Source organism: Myotis brandtii, unplaced genomic scaffold (assembly GCF_000412655.1).
Source record: "Myotis brandtii unplaced genomic scaffold, ASM41265v1 scaffold510, whole genome shotgun sequence".
NCBI classification, from domain to species: domain Eukaryota; kingdom Metazoa; phylum Chordata; class Mammalia; order Chiroptera; family Vespertilionidae; genus Myotis; species Myotis brandtii.
The window spans coordinates 1,680,426-1,701,149 of record NW_005369443.1 but is presented as its reverse complement, the minus strand read 5'-3'; the positions used below and the strand labels follow the sequence as shown (position 1 = coordinate 1,701,149).

Sequence of the window (20,724 nt, the reverse complement as noted above, 5' to 3'; positions counted from 1 at the left end):
GCTTCTCATCTGACTTTGTTCCCCTTGAAGGTGTTTGTAAAAATAATCCAGAAAATGAGGTGCAGAGAACTTCATATATGAGACCATGACATGCCCTCCGGTCTTTAAATGAATGTTTTCAAAACACTTTGACATCACATGGTCACTAAATCTTCAAAATCTCCCTATGAGGTGAGCATCATCCCCATTTTGGGGGTGGGGAACCTGAAAGCCATGGAGGTGAAGTGCATTGCCCAAAGGCACACAGCTAGTATATGGCAAAGTTGGCATCAAGAGCTAAGTTTTCAGATTCAAAGCCCAGTGTTTCTCTTGCCTGGCACACTCCTTCTGCAGAGACAGGGCCTGAGCCCCGGGCTGACTCCAAGACTAAGGTCCCGACTCAGTGTCATTAACCATGAAGCACAGACCTCATGGCAGTGACACTTCAGGGCCTCCGAGCCTGAGAGAGCACAGTGTGAGCAAACACTGTCAGGACAAGGAGGTTGAGAGAGGCTAAGTGGAGAAGGGGGGCAGATGGCCAACTTCAGAACAGGGCAGGGTCCCATATGGTGCCCATCTCCCACACTGTCCCTGCTGTCCCCTCTGTACACTCTCCTCCCCATCCTGACCTCTTGCCCTGATGAAGTGACTCAGGTTGAGGCCCTACTGCAAGAAAATGGTTCCAAGACCCTCCTCCTCCTTCTGCTTGTGTCGTGCATGCGGACTCCAAAAGGTACCATCTTAGCCTGGATCCCCTCAAAAGAAGAGCCTGAGACAAGAAGTTTGGTGCAGGGAGTTTATTTGGGAGGTGATCCAGGGATCAAGAAAAAGACAGCAGGAACAGCATGATCAGTAGGCAGAGAAACCTGATAAGATTAAGTAGCAAGGTCACCACTGTACCAAGTATAGCAGTTACCATGTGAGTCGCTGTCTCTTAGAGGGCTCAGAGATGAAACACAGCCAGCACCACACTTTTCAGCACAGCCAAAAACAGTCTGTGCTTATAGACTGATCCTATGCCACTGACCTCTGTGAAACATGCAGAACTCCCTCAGATTTATACTTCAGAAGGACAAGGGACGGCAGCATTTATCACAAGTCCCCACCCCTATTCGCCGCACAAAATAACTTAATCAAGAGAATGACATCCCATTATTTTGCCACTTGCTGTTGGTTAGAAGCAAGTTGTAGGTTTCACCTGCACTCCAGAGAGGGTAGCATATAAGGGTGTAACACATTGGTGGTCACACCAGGGTGTGTCTGCCACACTAGATCAATGGTTCTGAACCTGGCTGCAGATTAGAATCACTGGGAAGCATTTTCTAAAAATTAGTGCCTGGGGCATGCTGTAGAGATCTTGATTTAATTGTCCTAGCAAGGGCCTGGACATCAGCATTTTTAAAAGGCCCCCGGTGATTCTAGTGTGCAGCTGGGGTTGATCACTACTGGTCCGGGATGTGGGAGAGGAAATGAGAAAAAAAGAAAAGAAAAAAAAGCTGTCTCAGCCCAATCTACGAGTCTCAGCCATGACCTTCTCAGGTCAAAAGCAATTTCAATTTTTCATCCCCACCAAAACTAGCCACCACAACTTCTCATTGCACAGTCTTTGCCTTTGCCTATGGAGCTGGCTGGGCTCCCGATCCTCACCTTTGTCCCTCCCCGTCTTTTTCCTCTTGCCCATGCCTTTTCGTAGTTGCACACCATTCTGGCTCCATAGTCTTCTTATATCATTATACTCATCCCTGTCATTTTCTTCCCCTTTCACCTCCTGTATCCATCAGGGTTATATTGGAGAATCAGAACTACCAAGAGATGTGTATAATAAAGAAGTTGTTATAGCTGGGATGTGGGAGAGGAAATGAGAAAGAAGAAGAAAAAAAAGCTGTCTCAGCCCAATCTACGAGTCTCAGCCATGACCTTCTCAGGTCAAAAGCAATTTCTATTTTTCATCCCCAGCAAAACTAGCCACCACAGGTTCTCATTGCAGTCTTTGCCTTTGCCTATGGAGCTGGCTGGGCTCCTGATCCTCACCTTTGTCCCTCCCCATCTTTTTTTTCTTGCCCACACCTTTTCGTAGTTGTACACCATTCAGGCTCCACAGTCTTCTTATATCGTTATACTCATCCCTGTCATTTTCTTCTCCTTTCACCTCCTGTATCCATCAGGGTTCTATTGGAGAATCAGAACTACCAAGAGATGTGTATAATAAGTTGTTATAAGAAGTTGATTTGACCTTATGTTTCTATATCTGGGGCAAGGAGCCTTGCAGTCCACAGGGCAGGTGATCAGGAAAGGAAGAACAAAGACAACTTGCAGCCTGTGAGTTTGGCCTTGCAGTCCACAGGGCAGGTGATCAGGAAAGGAAGATGGATAGGAAGTAAGGAAGAACAAAGACAACTTGCAGCCTGTGAGTTTGAACTGGAACTCACACTGGTCTCTCCTTGCCTCTAAGTCTCCACCTTCTATAATGGGGCTGATCTGCAGGAGAAACTAGTGCCCTTTCTTCCAGCGCCAAATAAACACAGAGCCCAGGAATCAGGGGAGCCAAAGCCAATTAGTAAAGCCAGTGACCAGCACACATGAGCTGTAAATGGGCCCAGGGCCTGCTCCATCCCACCTGCCAAATAAATAAAGAATGTGGCTGCTGTTCCATGTCCACCTTCCAAATACAGTGTATGAAGTCCCTTGTGGCCTGGGCTAACCCAGAACTAAGCAGGGAAGGGGATTTAAGAAACATACTAGTAGTTCCAGCTTAGCTAAGCTGACATGGCACAGACCCAGCATACTTCCCCTCTGTCTCTCTTTCTTACTTCTTTTCTTTTCTCATTGTCTTCCACAGATCTCTAACGGCATTTTCAGTCTTGATCATTTACTCCTATGTAAATCTAAATATTTAATTGGAACCTATGGGTTTTCAACTTTGTGCTATTACCACTGGGGGTGGGGAGCTATCTGGTAAAGGTAGTGAAGGAATGCCCAGAGTGGAAGCCACATCTTTACCTTTGCACCCAGGCCAAAGGTGTTACAGGGGCCCACACTCACCAAGCCCTTTGGCTGCCTCCCTGGGCCTTCTAGGGTCAGGGCCAAGATACTGTCTATCACTCACTATAGCTAGGCCCATGCAGAAAAGAGTTTGCACTGGGTCCTGCAAGACTGAGATCGTCTCTGTCCGGGGGCTTGCTGGTACCTGCCACTGCGGTATTCCTTTCTGCCGATACCTTTTCCTAGGGAAGTCCTTGCTGGCACCCACTGCTCTCAACAACACCCATCTCTGAAAAAGCTGTAAACGATATTCACAATGAGCATCAGACCTTGAAAACATACCTGGCACTTCAGTGACAAATGAGGAAACTGAGGCTCTGGAAAGTCCCATCATTTGTCCATGATCACTCAGCCAGGAAGCAATAGATTCATGTTTCCAATCCAAGTGTCCTACTCCCAGCCAGGGACAAGCTATTCTGTGAAATAAAGACTCAGAAAATAACGGGGTTTGGTCCCCAGGGGGCGGGCCAAGCCAGGCAGCCTCCTTCAGATCTAGGGCTGGCGTTTCTTTGAAGTGAGGGTAACACCTCGGGGAATAAAAGTCTGTCTGCTCAGAAGGGATCATGTGGAATTTGGGGCCCTGTTGTAGACGAGACTGGCCTCTGAGCTCAAGCAGTTAACATGTGTTCTGGTCTCCCTTAGAGGTCTCTGAGATGAAACGCCGGCCGCCACACTTCCCAGCGCAGCTGAAAACAGTCTGCAGGGGCCTATCTGGAGCAAATCAGTCTCACTGGAGTGAAAAATAGCAGATGTCAGAGTTCGCCCGCAGCCCCGGGAAACCCGAGCCCTGCCGCCCTCGGCTCTGCCCTCACAAATCATCCTCTGAGCAAATCTCTCACTCACACGAGGCAGCTTCTTGGCTCCTGGCTTCCCTGCTGCCCCGGAGGCCCAGCTGTGGCTGCCAAACAGGTTCACAAGCTGGAAAGGAAACCTAGAATCTCCTGGGGGGCCATCATCCAGGAGGTTTCCTGGCTCCAAGTCAAAGACTCGTAGACCAGTAGGACATTCAAGCTCAAATGGGCCATAGGGGGCCTCTGGTCCAACTCCACCATCTTACAGATGAGGACACGGAGGCCCTGACTCAGCAGATCAGCTCTGAGGCTTGGACAATGATACTGGCCAAAGCCAGCCTTGGAAACGCTCGGACCTTGGTGAGGTTTGTGTCTACCCTAAATATCTCTGTAACAGCCAGCAGTGACTGGATAGGAAGGAAGGAAGGAAGGAAGGAAGGAAGGAAGGAAGGAAGGAAAGAAGGAAGGGAAGGAAGGAAGGAAGGAAGGAAGGAAGGAAGGAAGGAAGGAAGGAAGGAAGGAAGGAAGGAAGGAAGGAAGGAAGGAAGGAAGGAAGGAAGGAAGGAAGGAAGGAAGGAAGGAAGGAAGGAAGGAAGGAAGGAAGGAAGGAAGGAAGGAAGGAAGGAAGGAAGGAAGGAAGGAAGGAAGGAAGGAAGGAAGGAAGGAAGGAAGGGAGGAAGGAAGGGTGGAGGAAGGGAGGGATGGATGGATGGATGGATAAATGGATGGATAATCAAAGGGAAAGAGGTCGGGTGAGAGTGAGACAGAGGTTAACAGAGATAAGCAGAAGAAAGGAAAAGAGAGACAGAAAAAGGAAGGGATGGAGGAACAATCAGGGCACTCACCTTTTTGTCTTTGACCCACCAGGAGTTGTAGCAATTCCTAGGTGACCTCCACTGTAGCTCTTTTTACCTTGTCTCCTAGGCCAAGGGTGTTACATGGGCCTGCCTTGACCTATCCCCATACGACACCTCTCGGAGCCACCAATGTCAGGACCCAGGACCCTTCACTACTGCTCTCCATACTTAGGAATTGCTTTGGCAAAGGACCATGCCCAAAAGCATGTTCCTTGTGTGTTCACTTTGTCTTTGGAACTTGTCAGAGTTTGCTTTCCAAATATACCTGTTCTTCCTCACTTCCCCCGACAAATGATGCCAACTCGACCATGTCCACCGAGGCCAGGCCCCTCTGAGGTTTTCCTCCCAGTCACCGCCACCGTCCCAGAGCATGGGAAGGTGCTCACTCCTGGTGCAGGACAGAGCAGCAGCCCAGCATTGGGGATAGACCCATGGGATCCTACCCTGATTCTCTTACTCAGCAGCAGGCTGATTTTAGGGGAATCGTGTGATCAGACCTATAAATGGGAGTCATTATGCCCAGTGCTGTTGGGAGGATGAAATGAGAGTAAGCATTTAATACAAAATGGCATGATAAATGGAGACACTTTTAGGAAAGCACCCAGCATGAGGGCCCAGCAGAGCAGATTCATGGCAGCCATGAGCATTATGGGCTGTATTGCCAAAGCATGTGGCCTCCGTGACCACAACCACATCTGGGACGTAGCAAACCCGTCCTGATGGATTGGCTGTTGGCTGACCCGCTGTTTTCTCCAGCACGCCCCAGCAAAGGGAAGGAAGAACTGGTTTTGATTTCTTTGCTGCAAACATGACCAAATTTGCAAAGTCCATGGCCTATAGATTTCTCCAAAAGAACACAGTTTGGGTCTCGTGTCCAGATCCCTGCAGATCATTATGTACACACCCGCCCTCCACTTCCTGTAACCATTTAGCACAACTCCGAAAGTGGGATGTGGTGCAGGAGCAGTTGTGCGTGTGATGTGGATGGCCATGCCAGTTGTGCTGGCGTGTGTGGGGTGGGGGCAGGGGGACTCCATCAAAATTGTATCCGGGGATGGGGAGGTGGGGGGGGGGAGTAGTTTGTGCCCATCAGGATTTAGGTATTTCATCTTTAATCTGGAACTTTAAGGAAGAGGGGGGAAAGACTTAATTGAGAAGAACTAAGAGAATTTCAAGTGTGAATGGTAGGCAATTCCTTTCAACCAACATCCGTTGAGCACCTACCATGTACCAAGCTCCATGGCACCCTAAAGGAATCCACAGTCTAGGGGCACAGCCACACACAGATCATGTCTCTCTCTGGTCAGTTCTGCAAAGAGGGGCTAGAAAGCGAAAAGAAGGGAGGGGCACTCAGCACAGCCTAGGATGCAGGTTCCTAAAGAAGTCACTGGGCTGATATGAAACCACCAGGTAACCCACAAGACACACAGGTGCAATTAAGTACCAAGCACTTCTCCATCAGGAACAGCCAAGTCTTCCAGCCAAAGTCTCTGTGTGGATTCTGGTCCCCCACACCTTCTTTGCAGCATCTTCCCCTTGGGCTCCATGGACCACCAGGACCAGCACTTTCTTCAGGAAATCATCTTTCCGGGAGCTGGGTGGGCTCCCGAGAATCCCTCATTCCCTTGGGCCCACCGTCTAACATGTAAGGGTTTCCGTGCGACCTGCTGCGCTGCCCCTCAGGAACACGTCTGTTTCTGCCTCCGCATGATCACAGTCCACTGCTGAATGGGAAGTTACCCCTGGCCAGGAAGCCCAGCATTCCTCTTCTACTTCTGCACTTGGTTTGAGGACCCCACGTTACCTGTGCTGATGAGCTCCATTTCCCTAGGTTCCAAGAACTTGGCAACCTTAGATCCTACTTCTCAACGCTACACTTTCGCTCTGGCCACCTGCCTTAAAGCGTCAATCTCAGAAAGACACCACCCAGACCTCAATAGGGGCCTACCTCATGGCACCTGCTTATAGACCCCTCTGGTTACACCAACCAGTTGCTATCTGGACTGTTTTGGCCCATAGTCGGTCCCGGTCTCATCCTGGCAGTCACGTCTCTCTGATTCCCTCACCTCTGAGGTCTTCAGCAGGTTGGCCCTGGAGAAATTTTAGCTCAGTTGCCTTTCCTTGCTCATTTCCTGCAAAAACACTCTTACTAGTCCCTCTGTTGCCTCAGGCATATGAAGACTCTCACTCCTCCTTTCCCCTTGTCTTGCAAGAAGAGCTAAACTCACTAATATGCCACTGGGGATAGCACCATAGACGCGAACACCCCAGATGTCTGCAACCCTTTCCAGCTTGCTCCCTGCCTACTCATGGCTACCACTGGTCAGTTTCAGGCAGGTCAAGCCTGCAGTGAGATGCAAGGGGCAATGGGGGTGGCAGTGGCTCCGTCATGAGGAGTGGAAGGAGGCAAGGGATTAACTGATTCAACAGCCATTTATTGAGAGCTTTCTCTGCACCAGGGGCCAGCCTAGATGCTGGGATTCCCAGTAAACAGGACAGACTGAATGCCATTGGAAATGTTTTTATCTAAACAGAGGGAAACAAACATAAATAAATACAAATATCATTTCAAATCACATCAAGGGCTATGAAGAATAAACGGAATAGCATACTAGAGAGTGATGGGGCAAGGGTAGATGTGTTGAAGCCTGAGCGGTGAGGAGGAAACTGGGCAAAGATCTGAGGGCAGACGTTTCCTGGGGGAGGAAAGAGCATATGCAAAGGCCTCGGGTAGGGTGTGGGAGCAGGAGGCAAAGTTAGTGTGTAGCAGAAACAGAACTAAGGCCAGAGAACAGTAGCTAGAGAAGAATGGCAGGGAAAAGTGGAGAAGGGGCTGGGCAGGAAGATAAGGGGGCTGGGGCGAGGTTTGTGGAGGGACTCATGTTAGCTCCTGAGGAGGGGCTGGAATTGTGTCCGCAATGTTTGAGCCTGGGGCTGCTTCAGCTTCTGAGACTGATTCCTCACGGCAGGTGTGACCCTGCAGTGGGACGGCCTGCATTGCTTCTCGTGGCCCTGAGGGCTCAGGAGCCCTCTGTCCGCAGCTGTAGGTCTGCTCAGCCACCAGGGGCAGCCTGGCCAGAGGAGACTGATGACTCCCTGAATTGGCCCCTCCCAGGAGCCAGGTGATTCTCAGCACTGGCCCCAAACAAAAACCAACAGCTTCCAGGGCTGGGCATCGCATCACAGGCTCTGGGAGTGGAGTTTGGTCCACGTATCCCAGGCAAGATGGAAGGAGAGGGGCTCAGGGAGACCTTCCCCAAACACCTGCGCCTCGGCCGGCCGGCGCCATTAATGCTTCTGACTCCGGAGAAACATCCCCATTCCCATCCTCAGGAGAATTCTCATCTTATTTTCCCTTATTAATTGTTTTGTTTCCAATTACACATCTAATATACATCCACCGTAGAGCATTTGAAACATTCAGAGAATATAACAAAGGAGACAGCAATTAGGCACAAACCGAATACCAAAAGAAGCCACTCACCTTCGGCACAGTGGTCTCAGAGGGTGGTCCGCAGACCAGCAGCCTCAGCATGGCCTGTGGCTTGTGGGAAATGCAGACTCTTGGGCCCACATCTGTCCCAGCAACGCAGGGACCCTGGGGTGACGCTCAATCCTCCGGGGGATTCTGAGGCACACTCAGTTTGAGAACCACGGCTTCAGAATACTTCCTGTCTTTCATCTGGGCTTGTACCTAGTCAAGTTCATTCTGTGACTGTGACTGCATGTTTTGATTCTTTTCCCCAGCATACATCCAGAGATTCCCCCAGGTCATTATAAACTATTCGAAAACTTTTCATGAGTGTCCTTCCTGACGTCTGTGTAGCAACATGCCCCATGGTTCTGCCATCACTGACTTAACCAGAACTCTTTTCTAAGCACCTCTGGGGAGTTTGAGAAGTCCTACCTATCCAACTGCACCCTCAGAGTTAGGCTGGGAAGGTGCAGCTGCGGCCCCTGCTGAGACACAGCTGGATTTTGTTACAGAGGAATCCTGACTGCTACCAACACAGGTCCCAGTGGGTCAGGAGAGAGGGTGCTGACCAGGAGCTAGTAGGTGTGGGCTCCAGGCCAGACTCTGTGGCCTTGAACAAGCTCCATGCTCTTTTGGACACAGTTGGCCACTGAAAGGCTTGACCTCCACATCACTGAGGTCTCCTGAAGGTCTCTTGCTATGGGTTCCGGGCACTTCCAGTTGGCTATCCCCCAAGGTGGTCCCGAAGCTCTCAGCATCCTGGGAAGCACAGCTATCGCCAGCGACAAGGCTGTCTGGCTCTTCTCTCATCCAATCTACCCCTGCTCTCCTGCCCACCTGCCACTTGCTCTGATCACCTCTGTCAACAAAAAGAGGGGTCTAGGTCTGGCCAGTTCCACCCTCTGGCCCCCTCCTGCTGTTCAGCTGGGACCCCACCTCTCGTCTCACCTGCCCTGCCAACCACCTCCTAATGCAGGTCACAGCCTCCGCTTCTTTACTGCTTACTCATTCCCCGGCCCTGCAGCCAGCCTTGTTGTGTTGGGTGGCATTCTGGGAGGTGTGGGAGTGGTCCAGGTGAGAAAGGCAGGGATGGTGGGGACTGAGGAAAGGGTAAGGAACGTTCTATCAGGAACCACTGAGACGGGGCTCATGAGAGAGAGGAGCCCAGCGTGACTGCCAGGTTCATTTTCTCCAATATCAGTGCCATTTTTCAAGAGTATACAGGAGGATTATTGGGCTCTAGGGAGGCAGAAAGAACATTCATTTGACCTTGCTGCAAGCATCTGCCTCTTCTCTGACCCGTCCCCCGGGCCTGCTCTGTTTCCCCAACCGCCAATTCCAGGCCTCCTCGCCCCCACTCCCAGCCCCCATTCCAGGGGTGGCCTAGCTGACAGCCCGCACTCTGTGAGGGTCTGGCTGCCAATGGTTTCACGTGCTCCCGCTCCATTCCCAGAGCTTCACAGAGGCCAATAAGGCCTCGAGTGCCCCAGTTTTCAGGGGTGGGGGCAGCGGGAGGGAGGGGAAGGGGCCAAGACTTAATGTAGCAGAGATGTCTGACCCAGGCAGCTCAGCCGCAGCAGCCACCCCAGGTTCCTCCACTGGAATCTCATCACACAGAGGTGGGCTTTGGGGTCTCCTGGATGTGCAGAGGAAGGTGGAAGGGTGGTCCCCTCACTGTGAGGTACATCAGAATCACCTGAGGGCTGTGTCACACAGATCACTGGGCACCCCCCGCCCCCACCCAAGACTCCCTGACTCAGTAGGTCTGGAGGGCAGCCTGAGAATTTGCACCTCTAAGGAATTCCAGCTGCTGCTGCTCCCAGCACTTGAGAATGAGGGTGGGGGAGGGTGGAGGCCTATGGGGGGAGCTCTCAACAATTTGAGGGAGAATGAATTCCACCTGGTTCATTGCTCTCTCCCCAGGGCCAGACACATAGTAAATCTCCAATAAAGATTTCTTGAGTGGACAACCCAAAGTCAGAAAATAAAGGCCCAAGAGCCCAAGACAAACCTCTCTCTGAGGTGGGAGAAGGCAGCTCTGAGGCAGAAGGCTGCTTCCTCCACGGTTTTCACTCCTAAGTTCCAGGCAATGGGGTTCAGCTCATACAATCTAAGCAGGGCCCCCACCCCTTCCTCCCCCTCTCCCCTGGGCTGTGAGCTGCCTCATTGACATGCAGCCCGCACAGTTGCAGGGCTCACTTCTGGATCACTGAGAAATGGGTCCGATTTGAAAATGTCAAGATCTCGTTAGCAATTCCAATGGCCACAGCGGTAATTATGCCTTTTCATGTTCCAGTGTGTTACACCCGCATCAAAACTGACACAAACGCCTGGTTTTATAATATCACAGCCTGGAAATAAATGTCCAAAATGATATGAAAATGTACTAGGAAGAGATTAATAACTGTTCTTCCAGGAGGAAAGATAGCCCTTTTCAACCAGTATATTACATATTTTTCCTCTTAAGAAAGCCTCTCTGATAGCATCTCTCCTTGAGGGGGACTGAATTATATTATCACTCCCAGGCAGTAATCAGTGCTGTCAGCTACAGGGCTAAGCCGCTGCAGGCAGGAGGGCGGTGGGGAGGGCTGTCAGGGGGAGGCAGTTCCAAGGGGGTGGACCCTGGAAGAGACACTCCCCACCCCAACCCACCACCAGCCCAGAGTTTTTCTTCCTTGAATAGATAGAACACGGATCCACTGATCTGTGAGCATCTCGTTGCAAAGCAGGAAGGCTGCAGAGGGGCAAAGTGGCATCTGTTTACCTAGAAAAACCCTGTCTGGCCACCTGGGAAAGCATCCATCCCTCTCCAGTCCCAGCAACGAGCTGGGAGATGCTGGCCCAAGGATGGGCCTATAGCAACCGTTTCCTGAGCCCCCTGCCTTGAAGGTCCATCCAGGTAAGATGGAAAGGGAGGCCTGCCCCATGCCAAGGAGGAACTGGGCAATTCATATGCGTTACCTCATTTCATTATCTCAACATCCCTAGGAGGTTGGCATAATTACCCCCATTTTGTTGATAAGAAAACTGAGGCACAGTGAGACAGTCACTTTCCCAAGCCCACACAGGACAAAGAGTGGCAGCGTCTGGCATATAAGCAGGTCCCTCTGACTTGGAAGGCCTCTCTCTTCCGGGACTCTGTGTCACTTTCAAGGCGGCAAATGAAAACAGCCACACAGGGACCCCAACAGGGAGCAGATGTCTGAACCAGGGGCGGCAAACTCCAAGGAGGCATCACAGCCGGTTAGCCCCTGAACTTCACAGGTGCCCCTCTGCCCCCATTACCAAAGGCTACATAAAGAGGAGGATACGTTTGACAAAGTTTGGTCAAATTCCTAGAGCCCAGGTGACAGGGAGATACTAGACAGCTTGGAATCCCAGTTGCAAAATGTGTGTGGAGAGGATACCCAAGATTAAATATTTAAGTGGTTATCTTGGTGGGGACCTTGACTCTCTCCCAAGGCCCAGGGAGCCAAGATGAGCCAGGCAGACCTGGGTGATATCCCATGTCCTGTCTTCATGCTCTGTGACCTCAGACAAAGGTCTCCCAGCCTCTCCCAGGAAGAAGCACCTTCCCCACCCCAGACTCCGAGGAGGTGAGAGGCACCAGGGGTGTTGACAAGCTCCCAGGCGCTTGGCCACATTCTCACTGCAGACCTGGGACACAGGGAGATGCGGGAACCAGCACTGAACAGAGCGTCATGTCTAAACCAAACCAGCTTTTTTCAAAAAATGAGAATCGACAAAACTAATGAGGCCGATTACTGCCAGCTGCTTAAAGGAACTTGAAGGCTTTTGATGTCAGTACATTTATGATGACAGAGTAATTAGAGCCAATTAAGAAAAAAACGAAGCTGAGCACCGTGTAGTCGGCTGATACTGGCTGAGTCTCAAGGGGCCTCAGACCCTCTCTGGAGTCCCCAGAAGTGCTCTCAGGAGAGCAGCCTGCAGCCAGGGCCCCCTGTGGCCTCTAGGAATACAGGATCAACTGAGCAGGGACAGAAGGCAAGGAGGAGAAGGAGATCCCGTTTAATTCAAAATCAAGACTGTCTTGTCTAGATAAGAACCAGTAACCATTCCAAAGAATTTCCCTTTCAACCCGGTGTGCAGGGTCATACACACTGAAACAGAGGCAGCGTGAGTGTCGCCCCATGACAAGCAGCTTTTCTAATGCGGGGGCGGGGGGGGCAGGGGGGAACAAAACCATCACCATTCCTTCACTCAGCTTCCATCACCCATGGGAGGCACAGATCTGCAAGGAGGCCAGCTGGGACCGGGCAGAGCTGATGGTCTGGAACAGAAAGGGGGTGACTGTTCTTACTCCAAATTTTAAGACGTAGGAAAGCAGATGGATTTACAGCTCAGGGTGGCTCATGACTCTCGGTTCATCTGCCACCCTCTTCCCTGATCTTCCCAGGTTGTTGGAGAAAGGCACCCCCTGGCCGTATTCATAGGCTAACACAGGAAACATGGACATATGATGAGGAGAACCCTGCGGAGTTCCCAGGCGCCCTTCCCACCATCCGCTTCCCGATCCCTGAACCTGATACCAGGAATCAAACCCTTTACCCCACCAGGAGAAATCCAGCCTCAAATGCAAACTCCCCCAGGCATGGGGCATGAGAACCGGAATTCTTACTCAAAGGCGAACGGCTGCCATCTCTCATTCAGTCAAAGGTAAATGGCTGCTACCTTTCATTCAGCCAAGATGCTGTACACCAGCCCCGTGTCCTGCCGTGGGCCTCATCTCCCTGGCCCCACTCCCCCCGGCAGGCCCAGGTGAACCAGGGGCAGGGCAGAGTTCTTACAGGGCTGAACGTGGGGCAGATTTTCATCAAAGTTGAAATAAAAAAGAAGAAGAAACTCTGAAGCCCATTTTTGAAAGACCCACCCCGCCAGATGGAAGTCATATGCGCCTCGCAACCATTTAGTTATGGTCGCCTTTGTGCTCAGAGATCTTTAACGCAAGAGCAGAGTGGAAAATAAACACAAGCTCGTAAACGGAGAAGTCAGATTCTCCTCCAACAGGCCGAGGAAATCAAAGCACATGTGCTAATCCCGCTGCTCGCCCTGACCAGCTGCTTCCACGCGGGTCTCGGCCTCTCTGGGCCAATTCACGCATCTGTAAAGTAACAGAGCGGTCCCATGTGATTCCTCGGGTCCATCCACCTCTGTGAGTCTAAGGTACTGCACTCAGCTCTGATTCTTAAGTATTTTTGCTAAAGTGCAATCACAGGGGGGAGGAAAAACCCTACGAGAACCCATGGATATGTTTCTTGGCTAAAAAGAACCATTTATTCTGGAAAATGAACTACATCCCTGATGTGAGCATTAAATCAAGCCGCATCCTGAAAGCACATGTTCAGGGCCGCAAGAGACATGTGAGTCCAATTAAAATATTTAAGCTGGTTTTCTTTCTTCAGAGAATCGCAAAGTCTAACTATATGCACATGTCTGGCATTTTCCGGGGACTGTGATGAGATTTTTGCATGAGTTGTTTGGCGTTTGAATTTTATTGGATCAATACCAGGTGTGGGTCATGTAACGAAAAAAAATTGGGGGGAAAAAAATCTGATGTGTTAGTCTCTCGTTACAGTTTCTATGCCTTGCTTTTATTTCTTAGACTCTAAGCACATGGGACTTGTTCTGTAGTTTCCTTCCGTCTAACGCTCTGTTCTCTCAAATGCCCTTGTTCTCATGATCAGAGTTAGAGATTGTTATTGGACATCGAGGTTGATGCAGGCAACCAGGAATGCCATTGGGTGAGGAGCTGCTGGGCTCTCTGGGAGAAATCATGAAGAGGACCGGTATGAGGTTGAGACTTCATTCATGTTGATGATGGAGAGTATCCTTCTATTTCTGAGGTGTGTCCTGAATAGGAAGACCAAATTAATGTATAAGAGAGTTAAAGACACCTAAATCGTATGCCAGGAAACTAGTTCATCGGTAGCATGAGTATATCTGTTAAGGGACAGTCTGAGCTGCTATAACAAAGAGACCCAAAACACAATGGCCTCACCAGATTGGAATCACATTTATTTCTCGCTTAATCCAGAGAAGCCATCCCAGGGCTAGGAGGGCAGCTTCCCTCTCTGGGTCCAAAGTGGCTACTTCAGCCCCTGCCATTGCATCTGCCTCTTAGCCAATGGGGGGGAGGAAGGAGAATGGCCAGTGCATGCCCATTTCTCTTAAGATTATATAATGAAGCCTGCTAACTATCCACCAAGATCTATTGTCTCTTCTTTAGGGACACTACATGTGCCATCCTGTTTGAAATTGGTTATGGCCATAGGATAAAATTCTCTCAGATGGAGTGTAAACAGAAGTGAAGGATTAGAAAAGAGGATCTTATGGGCCACGTATAGAAATGGCACACATTAATTCTGCCTCATTTCATTGGCTGGAGCTCAGTCACATGCTCTGCAAGGGAGGTTGGAAATAAGGTTCAGAGAGCTTAAGGAATCTTCCCAAAGCAGAACCATGATACAGACAAAGGTTCCTCTCACAGCCCTTGCACCTTCCTCCACGCCAGGATATCCCTGGATTCTTTCTAAGCAAAGCACCCTCCCTGCCCCATTGAAGGTGCTAGTTCACCCCTTCACGTTGACTCACACTCTGTAACTGCTCAATGGGGACTGAGGCCAATGTCGGTAACATAAAGATATCCTTAGAAGATATTTGCTCTCCAGATGAAGGCAGGAGAGTGATCCAGGAAGGGGTCCAGGGCTTTCTGAGTCACTGCCTGCAGGGGACACAGGTCAAGAATCCTACAGGAGACCATGAACTGGGCTCATCATGACAAAGGCCTGGAAGGAAAGAGGTCAGAGGCGAGGTGTGTTTACAATACCAGGGTGATGAGGATGCAGGGTTATACAACCTCTCTCATCCACAGATACCCAAAACCACTTCTTCTTGTCTCCACCCCAGTCCATACATGCTAAGACATGCCACAAAGTCTCCTGCCAGGCCCTGGGGCTGTGGTAGTGCAACTCCAAGGAGATCGTGCTGAGCTTCTGACTGAATGGATGGGCTGCCTCCCTGATTATGGAAGACATGTGCTTTATTTTGGCATTGCTATGAGTTTGTGAGCCAAAATGGTCCTGTATAAGAAGGCATGAACTGGGATCATTCCCTCGTTTCTTTTGTTATGAGGCAGAATAGCATAGACTCCAGAGACAGACTGAGTTTGAAACTCAGCTCCACAATTTACCAGATGTGTGACCTTGGGCAAACCAATTAACCTCGTTGGGCCTTAGTTTTCTCATCTGTAAAATGGGTAATAGTCTCTACTGGTGCCAGGAGACACTTGAAAAATCCTGCATCTCAGGGTCGGTGGCTTTTTGGCATGTGACATTTCTGTTTCCTTCTGAGAAGGCAGGACCTTAAGAACATCTTCAAAGTTCCCCATCATGGTATCCAAAGCCTGGACGTTTTGCTCCAGAACATCATTTATCCTTGTTACACTCTGGGAAGGAAATTAAATCATAAAATATTTTGCATAATTCCTTTATCTTGCTCTTTAGCAAGAAAAAATTGTGTGCTTGCTATGTTGCTATTAGAAAACAAATGAAATTTTCCTTCTAGGGTCCCAAATGAACAAGAAAAAGCTGTGATTGGGTGTCACCACTGCCAGTCACCTCAGATCTCATGGCCCACCCCCAGGAAGGCCAGGTTGTGCCCACAGAGCTTCCCGTAGACAAAAATCTCTTTTTCCTCATCCCCCTCTACTAATCAGACTTTGGGAAAGGGCTAATGAATCAGGAGGAATATTACCTCATTTCATAATATCTTGAATAGAAAAATAAAAAGGGACTTTGTTTTAAATCCCTTTGGTGGCACATCTACATCTTAGTTCAGAGTCTTTTGCTCACTCTGTCACAAAAAGAATGAAGACACTAATTAGGCCTGACAAAGCAATGGGCTCTCCATCTACATCTTAGTTCAGAGTCTTTTGCTCACTCTGTTACAAAAAGAATGAAGACACTAATTAGGCCGCCTGACAAAGCAATGGGCTCTTCCCTGACCTCAGAAGCCAGAAGCCACCCAGGGGCTGTTGTAAGGTCCACAATGTGCTTGGAAGAGGCCTTGACAGCCAGTGACTTGATGAAGGATAGCAAGTATGCTATTTAAGTGCAATTGAATGCTAACTGGGTACCCAGGGCCCCAGGTCTCAGGAGGTCACAGTCCAGTTACCTCAAGGGGCACAGAATATCCCCAGGGCCATGCCTCTGATGAGAAGTGGGAACCAGTCAGGCAGAATGATGCCAGGAGAGAGCGCCCAGGCAGACTCAGAAGCAGCTGAGCCTTTGAGGGAAGGCAGGTACTTCCAAAGAGCTGGAGCGAAGAGAATCAGAGGAAGTGAGAAGTGGGGATGTCCTGAGATGAGATGCCCAAGCAATAAAGGAAAAAGAGATGATTTTCAAGAATAAGAATGGAGAGAAATATTGGTGAAAGGGGACCTGGGATTGGGAAGAGAGAAAGAAGATGAAAGAATAACAGAACTGGAGATGTTTTCTTCCAAGCACCATTGGAAGAGGCCAAGGAATTGCCTCCAAGCTGACGTGGAGTGAGGACAAAGGGAGCTTGGCAGTGGGTCCTACTCCATTCCACTGGGCTCAGAATACAGCAGCAACAGCAATAAAGACATCCCTTCTCACAAATACAAGAAGCCCAGGAGTTAACATTGCTAGATTTGTTACAATGGTTCAACCACGTCATCAAAAACACAGACTTCTGTCTTCATGCTTTATCATCTCCAGGATGTTATAGACTTTCTGTCCTTCAGAAAACATTTCCAGTTCTGCTACTCCTGGTCACAAAAGGGCTGCTGAAGTACCACATAAGCACATTCAAGGCAGAGAGATGAGAATGGGTAGGAAAAGAGCCTTGTTCCTGTAGCAACCTCTTGTATTAGAGAAAAATATCTTTCCCAGAAGTCCCCAGCAACTTGGCTCATGTCTCATTAGTCAGATAAACTCATGGCCACCCCTGGACCAATCACTGATAAAGACAAAGTGAATTACCATGACTGATCTAGGGAGCCTCAAGGTTCATTCTCTGGGTCTGGGCACATTGCTGCCTGCCAAAAAGTGGAACAAAACTGGGACCTGTTATCCAGAAGGAGAGGGTAGGAATGGTTGTTGAGTGGGCCATGTCCTGGCACAGATTGTTTTTGCCTGGAACTAATGCTCTAACATCTTGGGCAATGAGGGGACTAGAAGAGCCATTGCCAGGGAACCAGGAAGTGGCCCCCTCAGTGACAGAGGGTCAGAGCTGGAATGGGACTTGCCAGGGTTATTAATCTAAAGCAGTGGTTCTCAACCTTCTGGCCCTTTAAATACAGTTCCTCATGTTGTGACCCAACCATAAAATTATTTTCGTTGCTACTTCATAACTGTAATGTTGCTACTGTTATGAATCGTAATGTAAATATCTGATATGCAGGATGGTCTTAGGATACCCCTGTGAAAGGGTCGTTCGACCGCCAAAGGGGTTGCGACCTACAGGTTGAGAACCGCTGACTAAAGACTGGCAGAGAATTCCCAGCCAGCTCAACCTCCCAGGAATATATTTTTGTTTTAGGGGTTTTCAATATTTTTAATTGTGGTAAAATATACTTAACGTAACATTTACCATCTTGAACATTTTCAACCTTAGTGTTAAGTATATTTACATTGTTGGGCAACTAATCTCCATAACTCTTTTCATCTTACAAAACTAAAACCCCAGCCCCATTAAATAACTCCACATTCTCTCCTCCCCCAGCACCTGGCAACCATCATTCTACTCTCTGTTTCTATGAGTTTGACTGTGCTACATCCTTCCTACTGGTGGACTCATACTTACAGTACCTGTCCTGTTGTGACTGGCTTAGCATAATGTCCTCAAGGTCCATCCATGGCATAGCATATTGCAGAATGTCCTCTCTCTTCAAGGCTAAACAATAGTCCATTATATGGATAGACCACATTTTGTTCATTCATCTATCAAAGAACACTTGGGTTACTTCTTCCTTTTGGCTACACCATGCTGCAGAGGCCAGAGCACAGGTTGAGGACAGACATCAAAACACCTGTGGTTCCTGGTCCTCATCCAGCCAGCTCTCAGCTGCCCACAGCAGGACCAGGGAGAGAGACACATTCTGAAGACAATGTCATCTCCTGCTCTAGAAGTGGAACTGGTCCCTGGCACAGCCAGACCCCTCAAAACGTTCTGTTGTGTTGACCAGCTGACAGTAATGTCTGAAATACTACCCTTCACATGTCAGGTGTGGTGGCTCTTTTCATTGAGACCAGCCATCCGTGCCCTAGTGTGTTCCTAAAGCCAAAACCCTCCTCCCCGTGACGGTTACCCTGCAGTGGGCCCTTCGAGTAATGTTTTTCTTTCTCACACCACTTTCCATGTAGCATGCTCCCTTCCGAATGAACTCCCAGTAGGCACACAGGAGTCACTTGTGATTCAGTAAAGAAGGAAGGACCAAGCTGGGAGAACAGCAGAACACAAACAAAAGGCCTTTGCCATCATCTCCCCCAGCCAGTTAAGCCTTACAAGTCTTATAGCTTCAGAAAGAGAAATCTTTAACCCAATTATGTCAAACCCCACTGGATACATTAGATCCGGGGAAAATACCATCTCTGGCAATCATAAAGAATATTAAGGTATTAGCAGTTGTCGTTTTAGAATTGCACTGGAAGGGGAGCTGGAAATAATTGCACATCAGTTGCTCAAAAATCAGCAGTAAAAGAAATTTACATTAGTGTATAAATTACCCTCTCAGCAATATAAATTAGGATTTTATACTTCCTAATGACAAGCGTACAGGCCCTGGCTGTGCTAAGCAGAGATTTGTTAGAGGAAGGAGCGGCTGTGCTCTGAATCCAGCAGGCACCTGGGCCTCAGTGCTGAGCTGGGGAGCAGAAGTGATTGGAATCTGACTGGCACCCGCCTGGAAGCCGGTGCTGCTAGAAGAGAAGCCGGCGCTGCTGGAAGATTCTCCAGTCAGCAGAGCACCAGGGAGGCATGCAAACTCGCAGCAGGATCTGCAGAGAACAAAAGTCATTTGCCTCCCTTTCCCTAAACAGCGGATGAAGCTCCTCCCACTCCTGCCTTGGAAACAGGAGGCTCTGGATTTACTTGGATGTTATCAACACTTTCGTTAAGAACATTTGGTGGCTTGAGCTCCAGTTCACCAGCCTTGTGGCAGGGCAGCCCAAGCCCAAGTTTAGATAGTATCAGGGACCAAGTTTGCTGAAAGTGTCAGCAGAAAACACCTAGAAACCCCTTAGAATTCTAAAATGATGAAGCCAACGCCCAGGGCAGGGAGGGTGAGTGGATGGGATGAAGTGGGCAGATTGGGGGCTCTTCCTGTAGCAGGTGACAGCAGCCAAAGGCAATATCATTTCACAGGGCAGGTGGCTGGAGCATGAAAGACTGTTCCTGGCTTCTGGGATAGAAAGCCCATGAGCTCAAACTCTACCCATCTACCCATCTATCTGTCTGTCTTTCTGTCTATCTTTCAGGTCTGTATGCCATCTTTCTCTCTTACTATATAGGCTGACTTTTTCCATTCAGCCAAGGAAGATGATTGCCAAACAAAAGAAAAACAAAACAAACACACAAACAGATCTATTTCTTCTCAGTCTGAGGCAGGGACTCTAATTGGCTCGTCTTGGTGATATACCCCACCTCCTGGATCAATCAGTGTTGAGAGGAGATGGTTATTACCATTGGCTAGGCTTGGGTCCCATGTTCACCTATCATTTGAGTGGATGGTAGTAGTGGCCATGATGGATTTACATCCCACCAAACCCGCAGAGAAAGGGAGCATAGCTGTTCTCCCAGAGGAAATAGGGGTGCTAGGCCCTCTAGCAAGTGGTTTGTCCAAAGGGCCCAAAGAAACCAGTGATGGAGCCAGAATCGGATCTCTCCTCTCCCCGTGGTCCTGAGCACTTTCTCCAGGCAGCGCGCCCAGGGAGGGTGGGGAGGTTTGGAGAGGGACTGAGCTAGGGAAGAGGCAGCCTCGGCATGATCTGTCACTTGAACATTTAGAGACGACAGCCCGTCTACTAGTCTGCAGGAGAGAGAACATAGAGCACAGTGGCCACAAAATACAGCCAGGTTCCAGCAGGCCTGGGCATCTATGATTCTAAACAGCTCCCCAAGCAATCTCAGTGAACAGCCAGTGTCAGCAGAGGCTCTGGGCTAAGAGGCTGGGGTCTCCAGAATGGTCCTGTTCAAACTGCACACAGGGACGGGGCCTCATCACACAAGCAGGACTTGTACTGTATGGTTTCTGCTGGGATCCGTAGTAGGAACAGGTTAGAGTCAAGTCCCAGAATCACTGGCTCTTCCAGCCTCCCCCAGGAAGAGGATGCTTGGTGGGGAACCCATTTCAGAGGTTCTGAGATGGGAAAGGACCCAGCCAAGGTCATGCCAAGGTCATGGCTGTGATGGGACTAGAACCCACATCTCTAGACTCGCTCCCCTGCCTTTCCAGCCACCCATCCACAAAAGAGAGATGGCAGCAAAGTGGTATCTTCTGGCTCATTGCCCCGACCTCATTTTTCTCCCAATTTAAACT

At 49.5% G+C, this 20,724-nt stretch overlaps 1 long non-coding RNA gene across 1 annotated transcript; it reads right to left on the bottom strand.

Moving 5' to 3' along the window:
- Positions 1–1,369: 1,369 nt before the first annotated feature.
- Positions 1,370–17,660, bottom strand: LOC106727973. Its single transcript, XR_001364206.1, has 3 exons — positions 17,649–17,660; positions 3,226–3,228; positions 1,370–1,408 (listed from the first exon to the last, which is right to left on the bottom strand). It is a non-coding gene; the product is annotated as an uncharacterized LOC106727973 (long non-coding RNA).
- Between the last annotated feature and the right edge of the window lie 3,064 nt (positions 17,661–20,724).